Here is a 24,652-nt window from a genome sequence, read left to right as displayed (position 1 = left end):
CTGGATGTATTTCCGGGAATATCCTCCCTCAGCACAGCTGTAATGCTATCCCTTATCAAAAATGCCACTCCCCCTCCTCCCTTTCTATTCTTCCTGTAGTATTTGTATCCTGGAACACTAAGCTGCCAGTCCTGCCCATCCCTGAGCTACGTTTCTGTAATTGCTATGATATCCAGTCCCATGTTCCTAACCATGCCCTGAGTTCATCTGCCTTCCCTGTTAGGCCCCTTACATTGAAATAAATGCAGCTTAATTTATTAGTCCTACCTTGTCCCTGCCTGCCCTGACTGTTTGACTCACTTCTGTTCTCAGCTGTACCCGTCTCAGATCGATCTCTTTCCTCACTATCTCCCTGGGTCCCACCCCCCCACCTTATTAGTTTATATCCTCCCAAGCAGTTCTCGCAAATTTCCCTGCCAGTATATTAGTCCCCTTCCAATTTAGGTGCAATCCGTTCTTCTTGTACAGGTCACTTCTACCCCAAAAGAGATTCCAATGATCCAAAAATGTGAATCCTTCTCCCATACTCCAGCTCCTCAGCCATGCATTCATCTGCTCTGTCCTCCTATTCCTGCCCTCACTAGCTCGTAGCACTGGGAGTAATCCAGATATTACTACCCTTGAGGACCTCCTTTTTAAATTTCTGCCTAATTCTCTGTAATCTCCCTTCAGAATCTCAACCTTTTCCCTTCCAATGTCGTTGGTTCCAATATGGACAATAACCTCCTGTAGGCCCCTCTGCCCCGTGAGAACATTCAGCACCCTCTCTGAGACATCCTTGATCCTGGCACCAGGGAAACAACACACCATTCTGCTTTTTCTCTGCTGGCCACAGAAACGTCTGTCTGTACCTCTGCGATGCCCCGAGAATCCATCACCCCCTACATTTTCCAAAACAGCACACCTGTTTGAAATGGATATATCCACAAAAGACCCCTGTACTAGCTGCCTACCTCTCTTACCCTTCCTGGAGTTAACCCATCTATGTGACTGTATCTGAGACTTTCCCCCCTTCCTATAACTGCCATCCATCACATACTGTTGCTGTTGCAAATTCCTTATCGCTTCTATCTGTCTCTCCAATCGATCCACTCGATCTGATAAGATTCGCGTCCAACAGTATTTATGGCAGATATGATCCGCAGTAACGTTTAAACTCTTTTTAAACTCCCATATCTTACAAGAGGTACGTATCACTGCAAAGGCCACTTTTGCTCCTTCACAATCTGAAGATCCAGAAATTAACACTGTCTTATTCCTCTACAAACACTGCCCCAGGTTAAATTAATAGCTATGGCTTATATTTTAAGTTTAATCAAGAGACTTATCTCCAAAAACATATAATCAAGAAAGAATCCACTATACTCACTACTGCAGCCATTTTCTTGGACAGACTTAACACAACAATTAACTTATCTGATTCTGTGCTGTGAACTTCGCCCAACAGTTCCTCCAAGATTAGTTGTGAATTTCACAGTTTGTTAATTTCCCCAGATGCACTCCGATGTCCAGCGAAGGCGATAACTGTGCAGTCTCTCTCTCTCTCTCTCTCTCTCTCTCTCTCTCTCTCCCCCTCCTTCCTGCACTGTCCTCACCATGTGCTTCTTCAGTCTGCTCTTCTCCCTTTTAAACTGCTGTTGTTTTGATTTTTTTCCCAAAGTTCCAAAACAATGCAATAGCATATAAAACAGTAATTGCTCTTCCTGGAATTCGAGGAAATCACCTTCAACACCTAAAATACCTCAAAAAAAGGAGCAGCTCTTTTACCCAGAATTTTTTCCCGTCCTCCATCTTGGTTTACCTAGAATCCAATGTTGTTGAACAAAGAGACCTTGGATTACAGGTTCATAGCTCCTTGAAAGTGGAGTCGCAAGTAGATAGGATTGTGAAGAAGGTGTTTGGTATGCTTTGTTATTTTGGTCAGAGTATTGATACAGGAGTTGGGAGGTCGTGTCATGGCTGTACAGGACATTGGTTAGGCCACTGTTGGAATACTGCATGGAATTCTGGTCTCCTTCCTATTGGAAAGATGTTGTGAAACTTGAAAGGGTTCAGAAAAGATTTACAAGGATGTTGCCAGGGCTGGAGGATTTGAGCTATAGGGAGAGGCTGAACAGGCTGGGGCTTTTTTCCCTGGAGCGTCAGAGGCTGAGCAGTGACCATATAGAGGTTTACAAAATTATGAGGGGCATGGATAGGATAAATAGACAAAGTCTTTTCCCTGGGTTTGGGGAGTCCAGAACTAGAGGCCATAGGTTTAGTGTTAAAAGGGGAAAGATATAAAAGAGATCTAAGGGGCAACGCTTTCACACAGAGGGTGGTAAGAGTGTGGAATGAGCTGTCAAAGGAAATGGTGGAGGCTGGTACAATTGCAACATTTAAAAGGCATTTGGATGGCTATATGAATAGGAAGGGTTTGAAACGATATGGGCTGTGTGCTGGCAGATGGGACTAGATTGTGTTTGGATATCTGGTCGGCATGGGTAGGTTGGACCGAAGGGTCTGTTTCCATTCTGTACATCTCTATGACTCTATAACTACTCATAGATAAAAATTTATTCACTGCTATCTGTTCCTGTACACTGCACCCAGTAAGAGACCTGACAATGAAATTTCATTTTCAATTTAATTACACATACTGTTTCCTCCTGAATTTCAAGTTTACATTTCCATTTAATGTGTGGCAATCCAGCTAGCCTCAAATATTAAAGTTTAACTATGAAGGCGTGAACTGAAGGGAACATCCAGGCTGGGAATTTTACAAATCCCTATTTTATAGCAGAACCTCAATTGTGATTCAGTTAAAATAAGGTTCAGAGGTTGCTTGTTTAGTAAGGAACACCATTCAAGGTAATCAGCCTGTCTCATTGGTAGTAATCAAGTCTCTCTGTCCATGGATAAGATCGTCCAAGTTTCTGTTGAAATGTGCTGTCAATGGGCAGACTTTTGTATTTCTGAAACCAATTTCAAACTGGCCTCAGGAGCCAAATAAATTGAGGCAACAGTGAGGCCATTGTCATTGAATGATAGAGATTTTACAACACAGATGGAGATGTTTAGCCCATCTTGTCCACACCATAGAATCCCCATAGTGTGGAAGCTGGCTATTCAACGCATTGAGTCTACCCTCCAAAGGGCATCCCACCCAGACCTACCCCATCCTTATAACCCTGCATTTTTCATGTCCAATCCACCTAACCTGCTTTTTGACTGCGGGACAAAACTGAAGCACCTAGAAGAAACCCACACAGAGAAAATGTGAAAACTTCACACAACCAGTCGCCTAAGGGTGCAATTGTACCCATGTTCCTGGTGCTGTGAGGCAGCAATGCTAACCACCGAGTCACCATGCCACAGCAGTCAACAAATATCCATCTTGACTTATCCTATTTCCCAGCACTTGGCCGTAACCTTCTATGCAAAAGCATTTCAGGTAGGCATCTAAATACCATATATACTTGTGTAAAGGTCGATCTCATGTATAAGTAGACCCTTATGTTTGGCCAAAAAAAACTTGTAACTTCCATCATGTATAAGTTGACCCTAGTTTTTCACAATTACAAATTAACATTTATGAGTCAGTGTGCCTGCCCGTTGTGCTCCGTTCTGGCTTTCCAGTATGAGGGCTGTACTACGCCGTTCTGAGTCTTCCAATCCGCCAGCCATCATGCTCCACTCCAGGTTTTCAGAACTACTGTAATGGTCCGATGGTACAGGGTGGCCACCGTGTCCATGGAGTTGGTTTCCGCGGTTTCAGTTACCTGTGGTCTACCGCGGTCCAAACATATTACAGGGAATGTTCCAGAACCAGACACCAGGGGCCTGCTGGGAAGGTAAATTTCCCATTTAAGTGAATGGGTTTGCACCTAACCATGGTTTCGGGCTTCCAAGGTATGTCTTGGAAGGTATCCCCTGGGGTACAGGGGGACTACTGTACTATTCTACCGTAGCAGGCAAAATGTAGCCAGTTATTTTTGTTGATAAATATTTAATAATGGCCGTAATCCTTTTTCCTTTTGTCGATTATTATGTTACATAGAGATCTGGCTCTTGTTTGTCCATTTTTTGACTCATACCAAGTATGAATTTCATCCCCTCGAAAACAATACCACATGTATGAGTTGACCCTTAATTTCAGCTTTAAAAAAAAACATCCTCAAAATTTGACATACACATGAATATGTGATAATTCTTAAGTTTCTTGAGGTTCCCGCTTCTATGAACATTTCAGACAGTGAGTCCCAGATGTCCTCAATCCTCTAGGTGAAAAAACCTTTCTTTGAATCCCCTCTAAACCTCATTATTGACCCATCTACTAAGAGTAAAGTTGCTCTCTATCCATGGCCCTAACAAATTTGTACGGCATAATCAGAGCCATGGGTTATCCGAGGAAAATGCAGGGATTGGGTGGGTAGGTATAGGATGCTCTTCAGAGGGTTGATGTGAACTCAATGGCCTGCTTCTACTCTGTGGGGATTCTATAAACCTATGAACCCTCTCAGCCTTATGAACATTCAAACAAGAAACAAGTATGCCACCTTACCCTTCAAGTTTGTTTCGCCATTCAATTAGCTCATGGTTTATCTGATTTTAACCACAATTCACTTTACTGAATGCTCCAGATAATCTTTCATCCCCTTGGTAATCAAGAATCTATCTACCCCGCCTGAAAAATATTTAAAGATTCTGAAAGCACTGCCTTTTGAAGAAAGGATTTCCAAAGAGTCTCAACCCTCTGTGAGAAAAGGTGTTTCATATCATGTTTTAAATGGATGCCCTCTTATTTTTAAACTATGACCACTCATTCTAGAATATCCCATGAGAGCAAACACCCTTTCAATATCTACCCAGTCAAGTCCCCTCAAGACCTTATATGTTTCAAAATGTCACCTCTGACTCTTCTAAACTCCAGAGGACACAAGTCTACATTTTCCTCAAAAGGAAGTCCACTCATTCAGCTATAGCCAAACTAACATTGTATTACGCTCCAGCATAACCTCTTGCCTATGTATTTCTTGACTTTGAAAGGCCAGTATCCCATATGCTTTCTTAACCACCTTTTCTACATGTCTTGCTGCCTTCAACAATCTATGGACATGCAAGCCAAGTCCCTCCAATCCTCTGTGCTTCCTTGGGTCCTATTATTCATTATGTAATCCCCTGCCTTGTTAGGCCTTCCAAAATACATCTCTTCACAATTTTCAGGATTGGCCATGGTAAATTGCTCCATAGTGTCCTGGGATGTGCAGGCTAGGTGGATTAACCATGGTAAATGTTGAGTTATGAAATAGGAAGGGGTGGCTGGGTCTGGGTGTGATGGTCTTCACAGGTTGGTGCAGACCTGATGGAGCAAATGGCCTCTATCCGCACTCTCGGGATTCTATGATTCTAATTTCAATGAAATAAAATTTTTCACTGTTCAGCCCATCTGACCAAACCATCTATATCATCCAGTGGTCTAAGGCTTTCCTCACCGCTATTTACCACACCAGCAATTTTCATGACATCTGCAAACCTACTGATTATACCAGCTAGGTTCATGTCTAGACCATTTATGTACACAACAAATTGCAAATGATCCAAACCCATTAGACTTTGGCTTCCAACCACAACGCCCTTTGACCCATCACCTTTTGCCAATTTTGGATCCAATTTGAAAATTGCTTTGGATACCATGAGTTCTCAGTTTCTTAAATAGTCCGCCATGCAAGAACTTATTAAAAGGCTTACTGAAGACCATTGGACTATGTCAACTACACTTCCATCATTAGATTAGATTAGATTACTTACAGTGTGGAAACAGGCCCTTCGGCCCAACAAGTCCACACTGACCCGAACCCCACCCAGATCCATTCCCCTACACCTAACACTACGGGCAATTTAGCGTGGCCAATTCACCTAACCTGCACATTTTTGGACTGTGGGAGGAAACTGGAGCATCCGGAGGAAACTCACGCAGACACGGAGAGAATGTGCAAACTCCACACAGTCAGTCGCCAGCGGTGGGAATTGAACCTGGGTCTCTGGCGCTGGGAGGCAGCAGTGCTGACCACTGTGCCACTGTGCCGCCATCTACACACCTTATTCATGACCAACCTAAAATTCAATTAAATTTGTTTGATATTATCTCTTCCTTATGAATCCATGCAGTCCATCCTCGATTACTTCTTGTGTCTGCAAGCAGAAATTAATTTTGACCATCAGAATTTTTGCGGAAGTTTTTAGTAGTTCCTTGATTTAGACTCACTTGCATGCAGTTTTCCTGTTTATCTCTACCCACCCTTGTTGAATAATCGTACCACATTAGCTGCCATCCAGTCCTCTGGTATCCATCCTGTGGTCAAAGAGGATTTGCACTTTAATGATAGAGGCTCTACAATTTCCTCCCTTCCCTTCCACAACATTCGTTTCATCTGAGCCTGCTGAAACCATTCATACCTCCTTTCTCTCAATGCATTCAAATATATCACAGACGCCCCCACCTTGATTTCCAGATCCACATCATTCTTCTCTATTCTGAATACTGATGTGAAGTACTAATTCATGGACACACATATACACAGAAGCATACACAGACACCCACACACACCCTTAAAGACACACACACTCCCACATTCACACATGCACCCCCTCACAGACTTAAGATACTCTACATTCACTACACATACACACATACACTTTCTCACACTCACAACCCCCAACCCAGACAGACAGACACACACAGAGACAAAGACCCACATGCACACATATATTTTGTGGGGTGAATTTGTACTTGCAGGGTTATATTGTACTTTGCTGAAAAACTGCATGCATTCATGTAGAACTCTGAGGTCAAAAACTGCATGAATTCATGTAAAACTCCGTTATCTCACTTTTTCGATTAGAATCAATCTAAACATCGTGGCATAGACAGAGAACACAGGGGGCTAACACCTTCAACATATTGTCTAGCTATCACCATTGTTAACAACTAACCTGAGAATGCAACTTTTTAAGAAAAAGGTTTTGTAATTTACACATGAAAGAAGTGAAACTATCATGGTATTCTAACAGATGAAAGACTTAACAGACAATCAATTTTTCAATGTATAATTTCACTGTAAATGTTTGCTATAAATTCTGTGTTAGGATTGAGCCCTCCACTATCACCTGATGAAGGAGCGATGCTCCAAAAGCTAGTGTGCTTCCAATTAAACCTGTTGGACTGTAACCTGGTGTTGTGTGATTTTTAACTTTGTACACCCCAGTCCAACACTGGCATCTCCAAATCACATCTTCTCTTGCAGCACTTACAACATGCCAGTTTAAAGAAAACTCTACTGGACATGTTAAGAATTCTTTCCCACTCTAAACTTTCATACTTTGCCTATTCCAGTTAATTTTGAGGAAGGTGGAATACCTCTTTCCCACTCTAAACTTTCATACTTTGCCTATTCCAGTTAATTTTGAGGAAGGTGGAATACCTGATTATTATTACCCTATAATTCTTACATTTCTGAAAGTTGCTTACATACCCGTCTTTCTTTTTTTCCACAACATGTTTCGGTGGAAATCTGGAGAATATCCCCAGCAAAGTGATTGCCCCATTTCTATTTTAAAGTTCTATCCAAATGGCCTTATTTGAGGAAGCTTTGAAGATATCATCCCTCAACACTGCAGTAATTGACTCCTTGATCTGTTTTGTAACACTGCCTCCTCTGTTGCATTAGCTTCATATCCACCCCACCCTGACCCATGCCACCCATTTTTCTTTAAGATGCCACAGCCTGAAATATTGAGCTAGTAGCCCTGTTCTTCCCTGAACTGTGTCTCTGTGATAGCAATAATATCACAACCCCATGCATTTATCAACACCCTCAACTCATCTGCCTCACTTGTAAGCTCCTTGCATTAAAACAAATGTCATCTAACTTTCCCATAATTCCTTATACCTTAACTATCATTTATTTTTGATTTTTGAACTTGTGGCATTTGGATTTTCTGTAAGTCTGAAGGTGTTTAATGATTAACTTGTAAGTAGTTCTGTTACTATGTGATTGCTTTTAATACACAGTGTGAAAGAAATACTTCCTGGAGAATAACGACTTCTCTTTATACTGGGAGAGTTTACATGTGAACAATAAGCATGCATTAAACTTTCAGTTAGAAGATTCTTTGGGGAGGGAATGGTGCTAAAGGGAAAGACCCATAGTTTGGAGAATTGCTTTTTAGTTTAAATTTGGGCAGTTCGGCAGGTTCTTAGTTGATGCTGGATGTTTAAAGCAGTTGTTCCAGAGAAAGGAAGAAAATAGTTTAGAATTGTTATAAATACGTTACATTTCCATCAGGAGTTCAGTGAAGGTTCCAGACCATAAATGGTTGGTTCAAACCCTAAAGAGATTATTTGAAGCTAAGAGGTTTTGAGCTCAGTTATATGATGAATCAAAGATTAGGCTATCAGATTCTCATTACTGGGAAATGAAGCCACAGCTAAATCTTACCTACTGCAAGGGGTGTTGTTGGAATTAATGGGATTGTAAATAAACTTCTATTTTATTGTTAAAACCAAACTTATAACTTATGTTTTAATAGAAGATCACCTCATGAAAAGCAGAATAAAGCATCAAGCCAGATTTCAGTATGGGATCTGACTTGTCCACTAATGATATAAGCTGGGTTCATAACATAATGTTCTTTGGGCCAATCGATCCTTTATCGCGTTCACTGCCAGGTCAGATGATCTGAAATTACTAGGCACATTGTTCAGAGGGACCAAGGCATCTGTTATAAACTGGGAAGAGCATATCACCAAGGTAAGGCAGAAGCTGGGCATGTGGGTGCACTGCTCCCTCTCCATTGTAAGTAAACATGTAGTCATTAGGTTTAATGTGCTTTCAGTGGTGCAGGTCTGGCCCATTTCCTGAGTCAAAGATGGATTGTATTTCCAGGAATTTCATGTGCAAAACCCTAGATAGAGAGGAGAAGAATATACTCAACTCGCCCTTATCTTGAAGGCTACTTTGGTGTGCACCTGCATCAAGCCATGCATAGACCTCAGTATGCAAACACCAAGTGTCACTACATGCTGAAGTTTTACCTGTCCCTGGTGTAGTGAAGGATACATCTATCCATATTACTGCAGAATGTTCCAAGTAGCTGAATCGTTCTGTATCACCTGTCTCTCATGGACAATCCTGTACAGAAATACACCTTGGATCAAAAGTCCATCAGGCAGTGCCAATGTGTATGTCCTTGCAGCTCTGAGGAAAAAGAAGATGGTTGAATCTGTTGGCTATTCCCTGAATTGACTGTCAAAGTCACTTGGCAGAATATATAATCACCAAAACTTTGTGACAAGTGTTGAGACATACTTTGGCTAGTGGTGAGAAGAGTGCTTCCTGCAGATTGTTCATGCATACCTGCACTCTCTCCTTCACTGCCCTTTGTCCTTGAGATGACTCCATTGCAAATCTCCTCTTGAGGTATACCAGGAAGAGACCTGACAATGAAGTTTTATTTTCAATTTAATTACACATGCTGTTTCCTCCTGAATTTGAAGTGTACATTTCCATTTAGTGTGTGGCAATGCTGCTAGCCTCAAATATCAACGTTCAACAATGAAGGCTTGAACTGTTACAAAGATGATCGGGAGTGAAATGCAATGGTTTTTGATGAGGTTTGTTCTGAGCAACTCCATGATGCAGGTTTCTATAATCTATAAAATGTACACCAGGATGCACATTGAGCCAATTGCCTTTAAGGAAAGATATACTGCCTTGGAGGCAGTCCAGAGAAGCTGCACTAGGCTGACACCAGGTATGGAGGGACTGCCTTATGAGGAGAGGTTGGAGTAGGTTATAGGGGATTCTATAATTAGGGGGACAGATAGTATCCTTTGCAAGCCGGATCGGGAGTCTCGCATGGTGTGTTGCCTGCCCGGTGCCAGGGTGCGAGACATCTCTGACCGGCTTGAAAGGATATTGGAGCGGGAGGGGGAGGATCCAGTTGTTGTGGTCCACGTTGGTACCAACAACATAGGCAAGACTAGGGTGGAGGACCTGTTTGGGCATTACGAAGCACTAGGCAGGAAATTGAAGCACAGGTCCTCAAGGGTCATAATCTCCGGATTACTGCCCGAGCCACGTGCCAATTGGCATAGGGACAAGAAAATTAGGCAAGTAAACACGTGGCTAAGGGATTGGTGTGGGAAAGAGGGATTCCACTTCATGGGGCATTGGCATCAGTTTTGGAACAGGGGGGATCTGTACCATTGGGACGGTCTCCACCTGAACCGATCAGGTACCAATGTTCTAGCGAAGAGGATAAATAGGGTGGTCATTAGGACTTTAAACTTCTGAGTTGGGGGAAGGGAAAGTGAAAGCGACAGGGAGTATGGAGGTAAATGGAAAGATAAGCAGCAGGATAGCATGTTTCCAGGCGGATTTAAAATTGAGGCAGACTGAGAATGCAGAAAAAAGCAAGGATAACTTAGGACATATGACTTACAACATCTCTAATAAGGAAGTTAGCATTAAGGCACTTTACCTGAATGCTCGTAGCATTCATAACAAAGCCGATGAATTAATGGCACAGATAATAGTGAATGATTATGATGTAGTAGGCATCACAGAGACTTGGTTACAGGGGGGTCAGGACTGGCAGTTAAACCTCCATGGTTTTTCAACTTATCGAAAAGACAGAGAGGTGGGCAGAGGGGGTGGGGTTGCCTTGTTAGTTAAGAACAAAATTAAATCTATGGTATTGAATGACATAGCGTCGGATGATGTGGATCTGTGTGGGTGGAATTGAGGAACCACAAAGGCAAAAAAACCATAATTGGAGTTGTGTACAGACCTCCTAACAGTGGTCAGGACCAGGGACGCAACATGTACCGGGAAATAGAGAAGGCATGTCAGAAAGGCAAGGTTACATTGATCATGGGTGACTTCAATATGCAGGTGGACTGGGTAAATAATGTTGCTAGTGGATCTAAAGAAAGGGAATTCATGGAATGCTTACAGGATGGCTTTTTGGAACAGCTTGTCATGGAGCCCACAAGAGAGCAGGCTATTCTGGACCTAGTGCTTTGCAATGAACCAGACTCTATAAAAGATCTTAAAGTAAGGGAACCCTTAGGAAGTAGCGACCATAATATGGTAGAGTTCAGTCTGGAGTTTGAAAGGGAGAAGGCAAAATCTGATGTAATGGTGTTACAGTTGAATAAAGGTAATTATGAGGGCATGAGAGAGGAACTGACTAAAATAGACTGGAAGCAGAGGCTAACCAGGAAGACACTAGAGCAAAAATGGCAGGAGTTTGTAGGTATAATTGAGGACACTGTACAGAGGTTCATTCCCAAGAAAAGAAAGATTAACCGGGGAGGGATTAGACAACCTTGGCTGACAAAGGAAGTCAGGAAATGTATTAAAGAAAAAGAGAGATCCTATAAAGTGGCTAAGAACAGTGGGAAATCAGAAGATTGGGAAGGATACAAAAGCAAACAGAGGATAACAAAGAGTGTAATAAGAAATGAGAGGATCAAATATGAAGGTAGGCTAGCCAGTAATATTAGAAATAATAGTAAAAGTTTCTTTCAGTACATAAGAAACAAACGACAGGCAAAAGTAGACATTGGGCCACTTCAAACTGATGCAGGGAGCCTAGTGATGGGAGATAAGGAAATAGCAGGAGAACTTAACAAGTACTTTGCGTCAGTTTTCACAGTGGAAGACATGAGTAATATCCCAAAAATTAAAGGGTGTCACGGGGCTGAGTTGAGTATGGTTGCCATTACGAAAGAGATAGTGCTAGAAAAGTTAAAAAGTCTTAAAATTGATAAATCTCCTGGCCCCGATGGGATACACCCTAGAGTTCTGAGAGAGGTTGCTGAGGAAATAGCAGAGGCATTGGTTGAGATCTTTCAAGAGTCACTGGAGTCAGGAAAGGTCCCGGATGATTGGAAGATGGCTGTAGTAACCCCCTTGTTCAAGAAAGGATCAAGGCAAAAGGTGGAAAATTATAGGCCAATCAGCTTAACCTCAGTTGTTGGTAAAATTCTAGAATCCATCATTAAGGATGAGGTTTCTAAATTCTTGGAAGAGCAGAGTCTGATTAGAACAAGTCAACATGGATTTAGTAAAGGGAGGTCATGCCTGACAAACCTGTTGGAATTTTTTGAAGAGGTAACAAGTAGGTTAGACCAGGGGAACCCAGTGGATGTGGTCTATCTGGACTTTCAAAAGGCCTTTGATAAGGTGCCACACGGGAGGCTGCTGAGCAAGGTGAGGGCCCATGGTGTTCGAGGTGAGCTGCTGGGATGGATTGAGGATTGGCTATCTAACAGAAGGCAGAGAGTTGGGATAAAAGGTTCTTTTTCAGAATGGCAGCCGGTGATGAGCGGTGTCCCGCAGGGTTCGGTGCTGGGGCCACAGCTGTTCGCATTATATATTAATGATTTGGATGAGGGAACCGGGGGCATTCTAGCAAAGTTTGCCGATGATACGAAGTTAGGTGGACAGGCAGGTAGTACTGAGGAAGTGGGGAGGCTACAGAAGGATCTAGACAGGTTGGGAGAGTGGGCCAGGAAATGGCTGATGGAATTTAACGTGAGCAAGTGCGAGGTCTTGCACTTTGGTAAAAAGAATAAAAGCATGGACTACTTTCTAAATGGTGAGAAACTTAATAAAGCCAAAGCACAAAGGGATCTGGGAGTGCTAGTCGAGGATTCTCTAAAGGTAAACATGCAGGTTGAGTCTGTGATTAAGAAAGCGAATGCAATGTTGTCTCTTATCTCAAGAGGGTTGGAATATAAAAGCAGAGATGTACTACTAAGACTTTATAAAGCTCTGGTTAGGCCCCATTTGGAGTACTGTGTCCAGTTTTGGTCCCCACACCTCAGGAAGGACATACTGGCACTGGAACGTGTCCAGCGGAGATTCACACGGATGATCCCTGGAATGACAGGTCTAGCATATGAGGAACGGCTGAGGATACTGGGATTGTATTCGTTGGAGTTTAGAAGATTAAGGGGAGATCTAATAGAGACGTACAAAATAATACATGGCTTGGAAAAGGTGGATGCTAGAAAATTGTTTCTGTTAGGCGAGGAGACTAGGACCCGTGGACACAGCCTTAGAATTAGAGGGGGTCATTTCAGAACGGAAATGCGGAGACATTTCTTCAGCCAGAGAGTGGTGGGCCTGTGGAATTCATTGCCACGGAGTGCAGTGGAAGCCGGGACGCTAAATGTCTTCAAGGTCGAGATTGATAGGTTCTTGTTGTCTAGAGGAATTAAGGGCTACGGGGAGAACGCTGGCAAGTGGAGCTGAAATGCGCATCAGCCATGATTGAATGGCGGAGTGGACTCGATGGGCCGAATGGCCTTACTTCCACTCCTATGTCTTATGGTCTTATGGTCTTATAGGTTGGGCTATTTGGAATTTAGAAGACTGAGAGGTGACCATATTGAAACATACAAGATTCTGAGGGGAACTGACAGGGTAGGTGAGGAACGGTTGTTCCCCTTTTTGTGGCAGAGTTTGTGGGCATAATCTTGGAATAAGTGGTTGCCATTTAAGACAGAGATGAGGAGGAATTTCTTCTCCCTGAGTGCTGTTGAGATTGCATTGTAAAGTATATTCAAGGCTGAGATAGACAGGTTTTTAATCAGTAACAGAATCAACATACATGGAGAAAAGGTAGGAAACAAGTTGAAGATTATTATTTCAGTCATGAGCTCATTGAATGACGAACCAGAGTTGAAGGTCAACTTCTGGTGCATGTTCTAGTCATAAGATTTGAACTACCTCTGAATATCATCAGCTTGATGAAAGACATTCTTTGGTCTACTTGAAGCTTCTCATGCAAATAGTTAGCCTTAACTGAGTGTTGGAGACTAGCACATTTCAAGGTCTAGGCTACGTGCTGAGAGACGCACTACAACTTCAGGCAATGTCACTGTTTAAGATCTTTCTGCCATTTTGCACCAGAGGCTGTTAATTTACTGATGCTTTTGGGCTGAATATTTGTATTAGAATGTTTGTAGTTACTTGCCATACTTAGTTTTTTTCTCTAATTCTGCCAACAGATTCAGGCACCGAGGAGTACAAAGTGCTCAACTGAGAAATGTAATATCTTATTGCATTATTGTAATATCTCACAGACAGCATGCAGGAAGGTGGATGACCAGCCATTGTAATCTCCATTTCATTTAGGCAGCCATTTACTACTACTCTCCTGCTATTATCAAACTAAACTCTCATTCACTCCCTTCCATTCAGAAATGCTTTTGTAGCCATTCCCCAGCCAATGAAATTCACTTGATTGATCATCTCCTGATACTGAAATATATCACACCTATATTGTCTTGGGGAATCACCGAGTCAGAAAATTTATTGCATAACAATTCCCCAGGATTAGGGCATTTACATTTATGTTATCTGTGAGGATGACCTCATCCTACCATTGTATCTAGGGTAACATGTGGTTATGGGGTGGGGGGAAAGTGGCTGGAGTACCTGTGAGCATTACTAACTGACCTGTATAAAGGAGATGTGTTTCCTTTGTTTGGGACCTCTTTTGACTCAACTTCACATGCCTCTGAAAAGGGTCAAAGGGGGTCACCTAGCTTGCACAGGCTTTAATAAATTTTACCTGTTTGCAGAAGTTGGTGAGTGTGAATTTGGAAAAAGAAACTCACAGGAGGCTTTGAGTTGTACAGAGAGGCCATATAGGCTGTTTTCCCTGGAAAATCAGAGGTTGAGGGATGACTTTATAGAGGTTTATAAAAAATCATGAGGGTCATGGATAAGGTCTTTTCCTTGGGGTGGGGAGTCCAAAACTAGAGGGCATAGGTTTAAGGTGAGAGGGGAAAGATTTAAAAGGGACCTAATGGACAACTTTTTCATACAGAGGGTGTGCGTGTGGATGACCTGCCAGAGGAAGTGGTGGAGGCTAGTACAATCATGACATGTAAAAAGCATCTAGATGGGTCCGCAACGAGGAAGAGTTTGGAGGAATGTGGGCCAAATGCTGGCAAATGGGATAAGATTAATTTCGGATATCTGGTCAGCATAAACGAGTTGGACTGAAGGGTCTGCTTCCATGCTGTACATCTCTATGAATCTATAAATGTAAAAGAATACACTCATTAATTGAGATAAGTTCCCTGTGATTATAGACTCTATAAAGGCTTGATTAAAATTCAAATCTTTAGAGTAATAGCCTTGTTAAATACAAAGTTAAAAATCACACAACACCAGCTTATAGTCCAACAGGTTTAATTGGAAGCACTAGCTTTCGGAGCAACGCTCCTTCATTCGTTATTTGGGAAATCTTTTATTGTATTTTTGCCTGCACTTCAGCACCACGCTCCTGATGTTTGGATATCTGTTGGGAGGGATGTGGGTCTGCTCCTGGGCCAAGCTAGGCTGGCTCTAAACAAGGCAGTGGGCTGTGGAGAGAGTCACACCTGCTAACTGCCCTTTACCGTGATTATGTTCATACTCAAGTGTCACTGGAGACGGAGAATGTGGTGTCTATCAATAATTTCAATGCCTTTAGAGAGAGCCAGGCACCACGGGGGTGTATGGTGCTTTATTTTCCCCTCCAACTCCATTTTTATTTAGCTCCTTTCCTCTCTCCCTACCTCCCCCTCACCGTTTGATGGTTGGCTCTGCTTATAATAAGCTTTGCTGGTAAATATATAATTGGCCATACAGGTAATAACTGGTGGCAATTAGAAGGAAAAAGAAAGCAAAAAAATGTTACGGTAATTTTGGTGATGGGAAAGTCACTCAGCTGTGTGTAATAGCATTTCTGGGTTAAGAAAAAAATCAGATGCTATTACCACATCGCTGCATGTCCTACCAGCACCTGCCCCAGGGTGTGGCTGTGGCTGAGGAAGGTAGTGTTATACCTATTCTATCTTACTGCTTTGATGCTTATCTGGTCAAATTCATTTCCATTGCAAAACTCTTGCGACAGCAGGTCATTCATCGCTACAAAATATATGCATGTCAACGTTTAATTGTCTTGCTGTTTAAGATTTTGATGGTTCAGTGATTTTTCATCAGGTCACCAACCCACTGATCATGAAACACTTAAAAGACCCATTGTGTTAATAACAACTATTAAGGTTAATCATCACTAATTATTGCCCTTTGTAGTGTTTACTGAACTGATTAAGATTCAGCACAAAACATCTATCTCAGGAGAATTATTAACCTATTTCCAACCAGACTGAAGGAGGTACCAAGCACATCCTTCAAGATATTTTAGGATCAGAATTCAATTGCTCAAAGCAGGAACAGCTGTGGATGTAGAATTAACCCTCACTCATGACAACTGTAATGCTTGCTCGTAACAGGTTTGTAATATCTAATTAGTGTAAACATACTGATATATGAACAAGGAGCAGGAGTAGGCCATTTGGACCTTCAGGTTTGCTTCATAATTCATAATTCATCAAGATCATGGTAGATCAGATTGTATCCTCAAACTGGCCTTTCTGGTATCATTCTGGCCTACCCCAATAATCTTCAACCCCCTTGCTTAACAAGAATCAACCCACCTCTGATTTAAAAATAACCAAGGACTCTGCTTCTACCACATTTTCAGGGAGAAAACTCCAAAGACTCATGACCCTGCTAAGAGAAGCAAGATCATCCAATCTGTATCTAAATGGGTGAAGACAATTCCACAGCAGTAACTGCAGAGGGGCAGAAATACCTTTAATCTGTCTTGATACTGAAAACACGAACACCAGCAGAGACTCTAAACTTTGAACTTTTATTTGCTATAAATTTAATTTGGCGAATCTTACACTGTTATCTGTGTTTGTAGTGATGGACTTTGTAATAACTCAGGAAGCCCGACTGGAATGGAACATCATTTATTGCTGAACACTAAAACAGAGCCATTATTCAAACTGGATATAGATGGGTCCTAGCCCAGGACTGATAGTTTTGCATACCCTTCCCTGGGTCTGCTTTATTTTCAAATCAACCTTTCTAAAGATAGTATTACACTCCTCTGGAGCAGGTAGGGCTTGGATCTCTAGCTCAGAGGTACAGACTCTACCACTACACTACAAGGCCCCAAAAAATTTAAATTCTAGATATTTTTAAGCAACACGTTCAGATGTGTGATAACACATCTCTGGAGTAGGCAGGTCTTCCACCTGTGTCTTCTAGTTCAGAGGTAGGAACATTCCACTGCACCACAATCTCGGTTTTGGTTTTGGTTTGGTCTTGGTTTTACTTAATTTTTTACTCAACCTGTCCAGACGTGTTTTTATGTACCTCTGCAGCTAGTAGGAAGTGAACTGGGCCTACTGGCTCACATGTAGGGTCACTGTGCTACAAGAGCCTTTGGAATGATACAGCTGAGTGGCTTGTTGGTCCATCTCAGTGGGTAGTTGAGTGTCCTGCATCTTCTTTATAGGTATTTTCATTATCAACATGATCAGAGATCCTACAGTGAAGAAGGCGCTTGGTATGCTTGCCTTTATTGGTCGGAGCACTGAGTTTAGGAGTTGGGACATCATGTTACAGCTGTCCAGGTCATTGGTTAGGACACATTTGAATTACTGTGTTCAATTCTGGTTTGCCTGCTGTAGGAAGGATGTTGTGAAACTTGGAAGGGTTCAGAAAAGATTTACAAGGATGTTGCCAGGGTTGGAGGGTTTGAGCTATAGGGAGAGGCTGAACAGGCTGAGTTGTTTTCCCTGGAGCGTCGGAGGCTGAGGGGTGACCTTATAGAGGTTTATAAAATCATGAGGGACATAGATAGGATGAATAGACAAGGTCTTTTCTCCAGGGTGGGAGAGTCCAAAACTAGAGGGCATAGGTTTAGGGTGAGAGTGGAAATATTTAAAAGATACCTCAGGGGCATAATTTTTACAGAGTGTGTGGTGCGTGTATGTAATGAGCTGCCAGAGGAAGTGGTGAAGTCAGGTTTAATTACAACATTTCAAAGGCATCTGTGTACGAAGAGTTTAGAAGAATATGAGCCAAATGGGGTTAGATTTATTTCAAATGTCCGGTCGACACTGATGAGTTGGACCAAAGGGTCTGTTTCCACATCTTTACGACTCTGGAGCTGGTGGGACTTGAACTTGGGCCTCCTGGTCTAAGGGTATAGACACTGTCACTGCACTAGAAGAGCACTCCTATAAAGTGAGCATGGTTACCTTGTGCAGCCAACTTCATTTCAAGGCAGGGCACTGCTGAGATTTGAATTTACTTTTCCTGTTTACTAGATAGGTACTATAATCTAATAAGTCACGATAACAGCCCTGGGTCGGCTTTATTCCTTTTAAATCAGACTATTCAGGAACGTTATTACACAATTCCAAAGCATGTGGGTCTCGAACCCAGACATAGGTGAAAATAAGGACTGCAGGTGTAGGAGATCAGAGTTGAGAGTGTGGTGCTGAACAAGTACAGCAGTCAGGCAGCATCTGAGGAGCTGGAGAATTGACATTTTGGGCAAGAGTTCTTCATCAGGAAGGTTTTGACTTGAACCCAGACCATCCCTTCTGCCTCTGCTTTATAGATATTTTCTGATCAACCTGTTCAGAAATGTAATGACATATACCTGGAGAAAATGGGACTTGAATCTGGATCTCTTGTTTCCAAGGTATAGACACTATCATTTTGCCACAAAAGTCCCTGGACTGCTTTATTTTTCTTTTTTTTTGTTAATTGTTTTCTACTCACAAGTGTCATACATAAGTGAGCAACCTTCCCACCATCAAAATCACTGTAACCATTTTTGTATATTGTTTTCCTTTAATGTATTTTTCTAATCACCCTGTTCAAAGGTGTTAATATACACCTCTAGAGCAGGTGGTATTTGAACCTGGGCTTCCTGATCCAGGAGTAGGGGCACTACCACTGTGCCACAAGAGGGCGGGTCTGTGTTTTAAAAGAAATTCCTATTTTCCTAATCAATTTATTCAGAAATGTTATGACATTACCTCTGGTTCAGTTTGGAATTGAACCCGGGCCTTCAGTAGGTTCACTTGGTCGATTCTGGAATTGAGAATGTTTTCTTTTGAGGAGAGATTGAGTATACTGGGACTGTGCTCACAGGAATTTAGAAGAATGAAAGGGGTGTCTTACACAAGTATATAAAATTATGAAGGGAAGAGTTGGGATAGAAGCCTTGTTAAAGATAAGCAATTCTTCTCACTGGATTTCTTTCTATTACTCTAGACCAAGCAGAACTTGAAGACCTCTCCCAGGAAAGAGTTTGGTGTCAGGAAATCTCCCAGATAGCTCATGGCAGAAAATCTACCAGATCACTCATACCACATGGTAAACTGTGGTGAGGATTCATTTTAGAACAATTGGTAGCTGGCCATCTCCTCCTTGGCAAAGTTGTTACTAAATCATTTTGCCATGTTGGGCATGGAGTGGCAAACATTCACTATTTTGGAAACATGGTCTGGAGTGCTCTTCCTGAACAGTCCAGGTAACAGAGCTCATTTTCAGCAGACCAATTGTCTGTTCAATGGAGGCCCTAGTGGATGCATTGGTAACAAGAGTGTGAAGGTTTCACACACTGGTCATTAGCTATGTCTTCTGGATGTGCTTCTTGTCACCCTTGAGCCAGAACTGACATGTGACAACCATAAAGTTGCATCTTTGTAGTGAATGACAATGACAATCTGTTGTGATATCTATGTACCATTTATCAGATGAATCTTAAACTGCTGTCAGTCACTGCCACCTCAACAGAAGGTCTTATGTTATACCTTCCATCACTTTGTTCTCAGGATGCCAGAGCAGTAAACATGGAGACATAGTCACTCAGTTCACAAATATAAAGTATTCAAATAAAGAACTAATCTTTTTTTTTAAAGTCATCCTTATCATGTTACTGAGTTTGCATTGAACAGAAAAACTTTGTAATAACAAGTTTTAGCTGCCTATTTTTTTCATCTGCTTTTCTCTGCCAAGACCAATTGTAGCTCATTCAGCTTTCCTGGAATACAACGATTCAGTGACCTTGCTTACATATTCTCTTACAAATGAGAATGCTGCAAATATTCCCACTCTAGAAGGTGCATAAATGTTCATGGCCACAGCTTCACGATATTACAAATGCCATTTGTCAGTTTATTCTGTGGTCACAATTCTGACTGTAGTGCATGGCAGATTTTGGTGAGGTTGTTCCTGCTGAACCACAGATGTCTGATGCATTGGCCAAATTTCCATTCCAGGGTCTCAATCCTGCTGTCAGGAGGAAATGTGTGTCATCATGAGGATGCCTATGCTGGCCCTCAGTGGATAGTTTTTGATGCACTGACAACTAAATGGCTGTCTCTGGGTGACCCATCTTATAAAGATGGAGGACAGCCTCCTAAGGGCAGACAGCCAATCAGAAACCCTTTGCATCCCCATTGCCAGAGGTTTAAGGTATTACTGATGTTGATGTAATTTGGAGAATGAGAAAGTATTTGGAGGTGAAAGCTTGCTCTGAAGAAATTTTCAAAGATGAAAAGTTATAAATGGCCATAGCTGCCAGAGCATCACTGTAGAAGAGGAGCCCCTCAAAAAGACAGACTGTAACCACAGCTCTCTGCCAATCTGGCTGGGAGTCAGAGGAAGGAAATTCAAGGTGAACATCCACCCACTGCTGAGAGGCTGCCTCAAATCATTGGGTGGGTTTCAGCTTCAGGAGGAGGTCTGACCACTGTCTGGAATATTCTCACAAGCACCTTCAATTTAATTGATTGTCACCCTTCAATCCAGCCCCAGTGCAAATTGCCTGGTGTTAGAAGCAAGGTATCAGACTGACAAGTTGGTTGATTTGCAAGATATTGTTGACTCTCTGCATCAACATTTACCTCCAGTCCCATACCCACATCCCAGTGAAAATTCAGTTCATTGTCCCTTACTGAGATTCAAGTAGTTGGTTTTCTCAGTGAACACTGTGGGCAGATAAGACTTCCTTCTGAAAGCCATCCTCCCATTCCTACACCTCCTTTAGCTTCAAGAAAATTGAGTTACACTCCTGTAACCTCTAACTTCATTTTCTCTGTTATACAGAAGTTCAAAGGAATGTTTATGTCTGCACCTGTATCAGGGAGAAATTGTGCAAAATTTTTGATTTCAGGACAATCTCCTTCAATGTCTGCCAAGCCACGCCCTGTAGAAACTAGACATTTCTATAGGACATTTGAAAGCACAATGTACTACCACATTGTAACAACAGCAAAAAGAAATCAATCTGCAACTAACCTGATAATTGTTTTAAATTGTGTTGGTGAAGAATGTGTGTTTAGCTGTATATGACCAAGATTCAATGACATTGAGCTACAAAATGGAAGCATTGGAATCAGATCAACTTTGCACAGCAGGCACAGCATAGCTGACACCAAATGTGTGCGCACGTATTGTAGGTGCCATTTTAAAGGCTTGACACCATCTATAACATCTAAAGCTGGGCACTAAAGAGCTGAATTTTACGGCTGAATGACTTTATCTGATCAAAATATTTGGAAGCTTCACTCTCTTGGGAAAGCAAACAAGCAACAAATGAAGAGTAATCCAATGCATAGAGTCCTGGAAGGTAGCAGTTTAACTTTTTGCCAAATGGCAAGATCCCCAACTGCGTGTGAGTTGTGAAACTGCACGTTATCAAGGCACCCATGGGGCAACTCTAGGGATTGGAACGAGGTCAGTCAGGTAGACCTCATAAAATATGAGCTCCCTGGGTGGGGCTGCTAATCTGGTCCATTCAGGGAGCCCTGGCTGACAGACATAAATAGAAATGTCTGATCACACAGCATTGCCCTTTGATGTGAAGGGCAGTGCTTGTCACTGGCCACCTGGGTGTTTTCCTATCTTCCTGGTGGTGGAAATTGAATAAAGATTCGTGCACTTTGTGTCTCACACCTGCACACACACACCATGGGTGCTGGGGAAAAAATAAGCACTACTGCAGTTAGGCGGTAGTGTGGGGGGGTTAAAAAAATATAAACAGGAGATTAAATAAAAAGAGGAGGGTTAGAGATACTTTAAAAAAAACAGGAGTATCTGAGGTTCTGTTCACTCTGAGAGCTGGATCAGTGTGCATACAAGGACTCTCCAAAGAAATAAAAACAAAAAAAAATAGAAATGTCAGGGGTTCTATTCATTCTAGGAGTCATCTCTGAGCTAGCTTGGTTAGTATATTGTACTATGCACATGTAAATAAAGGGTGACCTGGTTATGGGATACTGGCCTTTGTGGATTCAGTGGTGATGAGAGTGGGATTAATGAGGTGACCATGCAAAAGCACCTACTAGCTGGATTCCCCCCTCCAGCAATTGTTGAAGAAAAACCTGAGAATGAATGTAAAAGGCAAATGTTGCAGCCTCGATGCCGTTACCACCTGAAGAAGAAGAGGAAGTTCTTCTAAGATGCTTCGAATGCAAGAGATAGGATGCGATCTGGTACATGCCCCCCATATCCAAGGCAGAGTCAGAGGAATCGGACCTGGTGTAAAATGCCCCAGGAGATACCACAGGAAAAAGCAAAGGCCTACATCCAAGACTTAGAGAGGGAGGGTTCCAGTGACTGGAACAAGGTCAGCCAGATGGAACTCATAGATTATGGGTTCCCTGATTGCGGCTGTTAATCTGGTCCAACCAGGGAGCCCTGGGTGACGGAGATAAACAGGAAAGATATGTTAGAGCCTGGTTGTCTCTGGAAAAGGAGCACGCGGTGTCCACCAACACCCTTGAGCTGTTCAGGAAGAGGTGGGCACCACAGGGAGTGGAGTGCATTATTTTCCCGTCCAACTCTATTTTGATTTAATCCCTGCCCTCCCATTCACTCTCTGATCACGCAGCATTGCCCTTTGATGTGAAGGACACTTCTTGCCACTTGGGTGTTTCTTTTCTTCCTGGTGGTGGAAACTGAATAAAGATTCGCGCACCTTGTGTCTCTCACTGTGTCTCACACAACATGAGTGCTGGGGAAAAATAAGCAGTAGTGTTGGGAGAAACGAGAAAAACAATAAACAGGAAAGATATGATACAGCTTGGGTGTTTCTGGAGAGGGAGCACGCGGTGTCCACCAACACCCTGGAGATTTTCAGGGAGAGGTGGGTGCTGCAGGGAGTAGAGTGTATTATTTCCCCATCCAATTCTATTTTGATTTAATCCCTTCTCTCCCCTTCACTGTTTGATCACACAGCATTGCCTATCATGTGAAGGGCACTGCTTCCCACTGGCTACTTGGGTGTTTCCTTCCTTCCTGGTCATGGGCATTGAATAAAGATTCAAACACCTTGTTGTCTTTCACTGTGTCTCACACATGTACACACACAACATGGGTGCTGAGGTAAAATAAGCACTACCACAGTTAGGCAATAGTGCGGGGGTAAGCAAATAAAAAGGAAAAAAGAAACAAAAACAGGAAAGAGTCCTCGGGCCTATTGGTGGTTCACAGATGCTCAGGTACGCGGTGGAATCTCATCTGCGCTCACCCCTGCCTGGATGGAATTTCATATTGGCCCCAAGGTCCCAAACGTCTCCCGGGAACCTGTGCCCCACAATCTGAGCCACCTCCGGAATTTTAGTTTTGTCCCTTTTAAGGAAGTATCACAGCGGGCCCTGTACAGACTGCTGCTGCACGCCACCCACCTCCGCTCCACATCCAACACCCAGACACACTTTGGCGTGCCCATTTACCACCGGTGGTAGGGATGCTCAGTGGAGGGCTCGCTACTTGAGAGTCCTCCCCCTTTCTCTCAGGGATCTGGGGTGGAGGGTGCTGCACACAGCGGTCCCCTGCAATCACAGATTGCGGTGGTTCACGGACTCCCAACCCAGCTGCTTGTTCTATGGAGTCCGTGGACCATGTATATATTGGGTGTGGGCGCTTGCACTCCTTTTTTGATTTTCTTAAAAACCTTCCCCTCTGTTTTTGTTTGCACTTCAGTCCCACGCTCCTGATCTTTGTGCACACAGTGCGGAGGGGAGAGGGTAGGTCAGGGGACCTCCTTGTGGGTCTGCTCCTGGGCCTGGCCAAACTGGCCATAAACAGGTCCAGGCAGCGGGAAGTGGAGGGGGTCGTTAGGGCTGACTGCCTGCCCATCTTCCATGGGTCTGTCAGAGCCTGGGTGCCCCTGGAAAAGGAGCACGTGGTGTCCACCAACACCCTCGAGATTTTCAGGGAGTGTGTATTATTTCCCCCTTCAACTCTATTTTGATTTAATCCCTGCCCTCCCCTACACTGTTTGATCTTGCAGCATTGCCCTCTGAAGGGCACTCGGGTGTTTCCTTTCTTCCTGGGGTGGTACATAAATAAAGATTTACACACTTGTTGTTTCTCACTGTGTCAAACAACTGTACACGCATGACATGGGTGCTGGGGAAAAATAAGCATTACTGCTGTCGGGTGGTAGTGTGGGGGGAAGGAGAGCTGGCTCTGAGCTAGCTCTGAGGGTGTCTTGCACTATGAAGGTGTAAATAAAGGGTGACTTGGTGATGGGATGCCAGTCTGCATTGAGTTATTTCAGCAACCTTCTGGGTAGTGGCCAGCTCTGTGTTTCCTATTCTGATCGTGATGGTGAAAGCTCAAGTTAGAAGGTAGCAGCGTAAGGTAGCTGCCAAGAACCACAAGCAGAGGGCGGATGGGGGGGTGAGGGGGGTGGGGGGCGGGGGGGGGAGGTGGTG

Source organism: Chiloscyllium punctatum, chromosome 1 (genome assembly GCF_047496795.1).
Source record: "Chiloscyllium punctatum isolate Juve2018m chromosome 1, sChiPun1.3, whole genome shotgun sequence".
NCBI lineage: Eukaryota > Metazoa > Chordata > Chondrichthyes > Orectolobiformes > Hemiscylliidae > Chiloscyllium > Chiloscyllium punctatum.
This window is presented reverse-complemented; position numbering follows the sequence as displayed.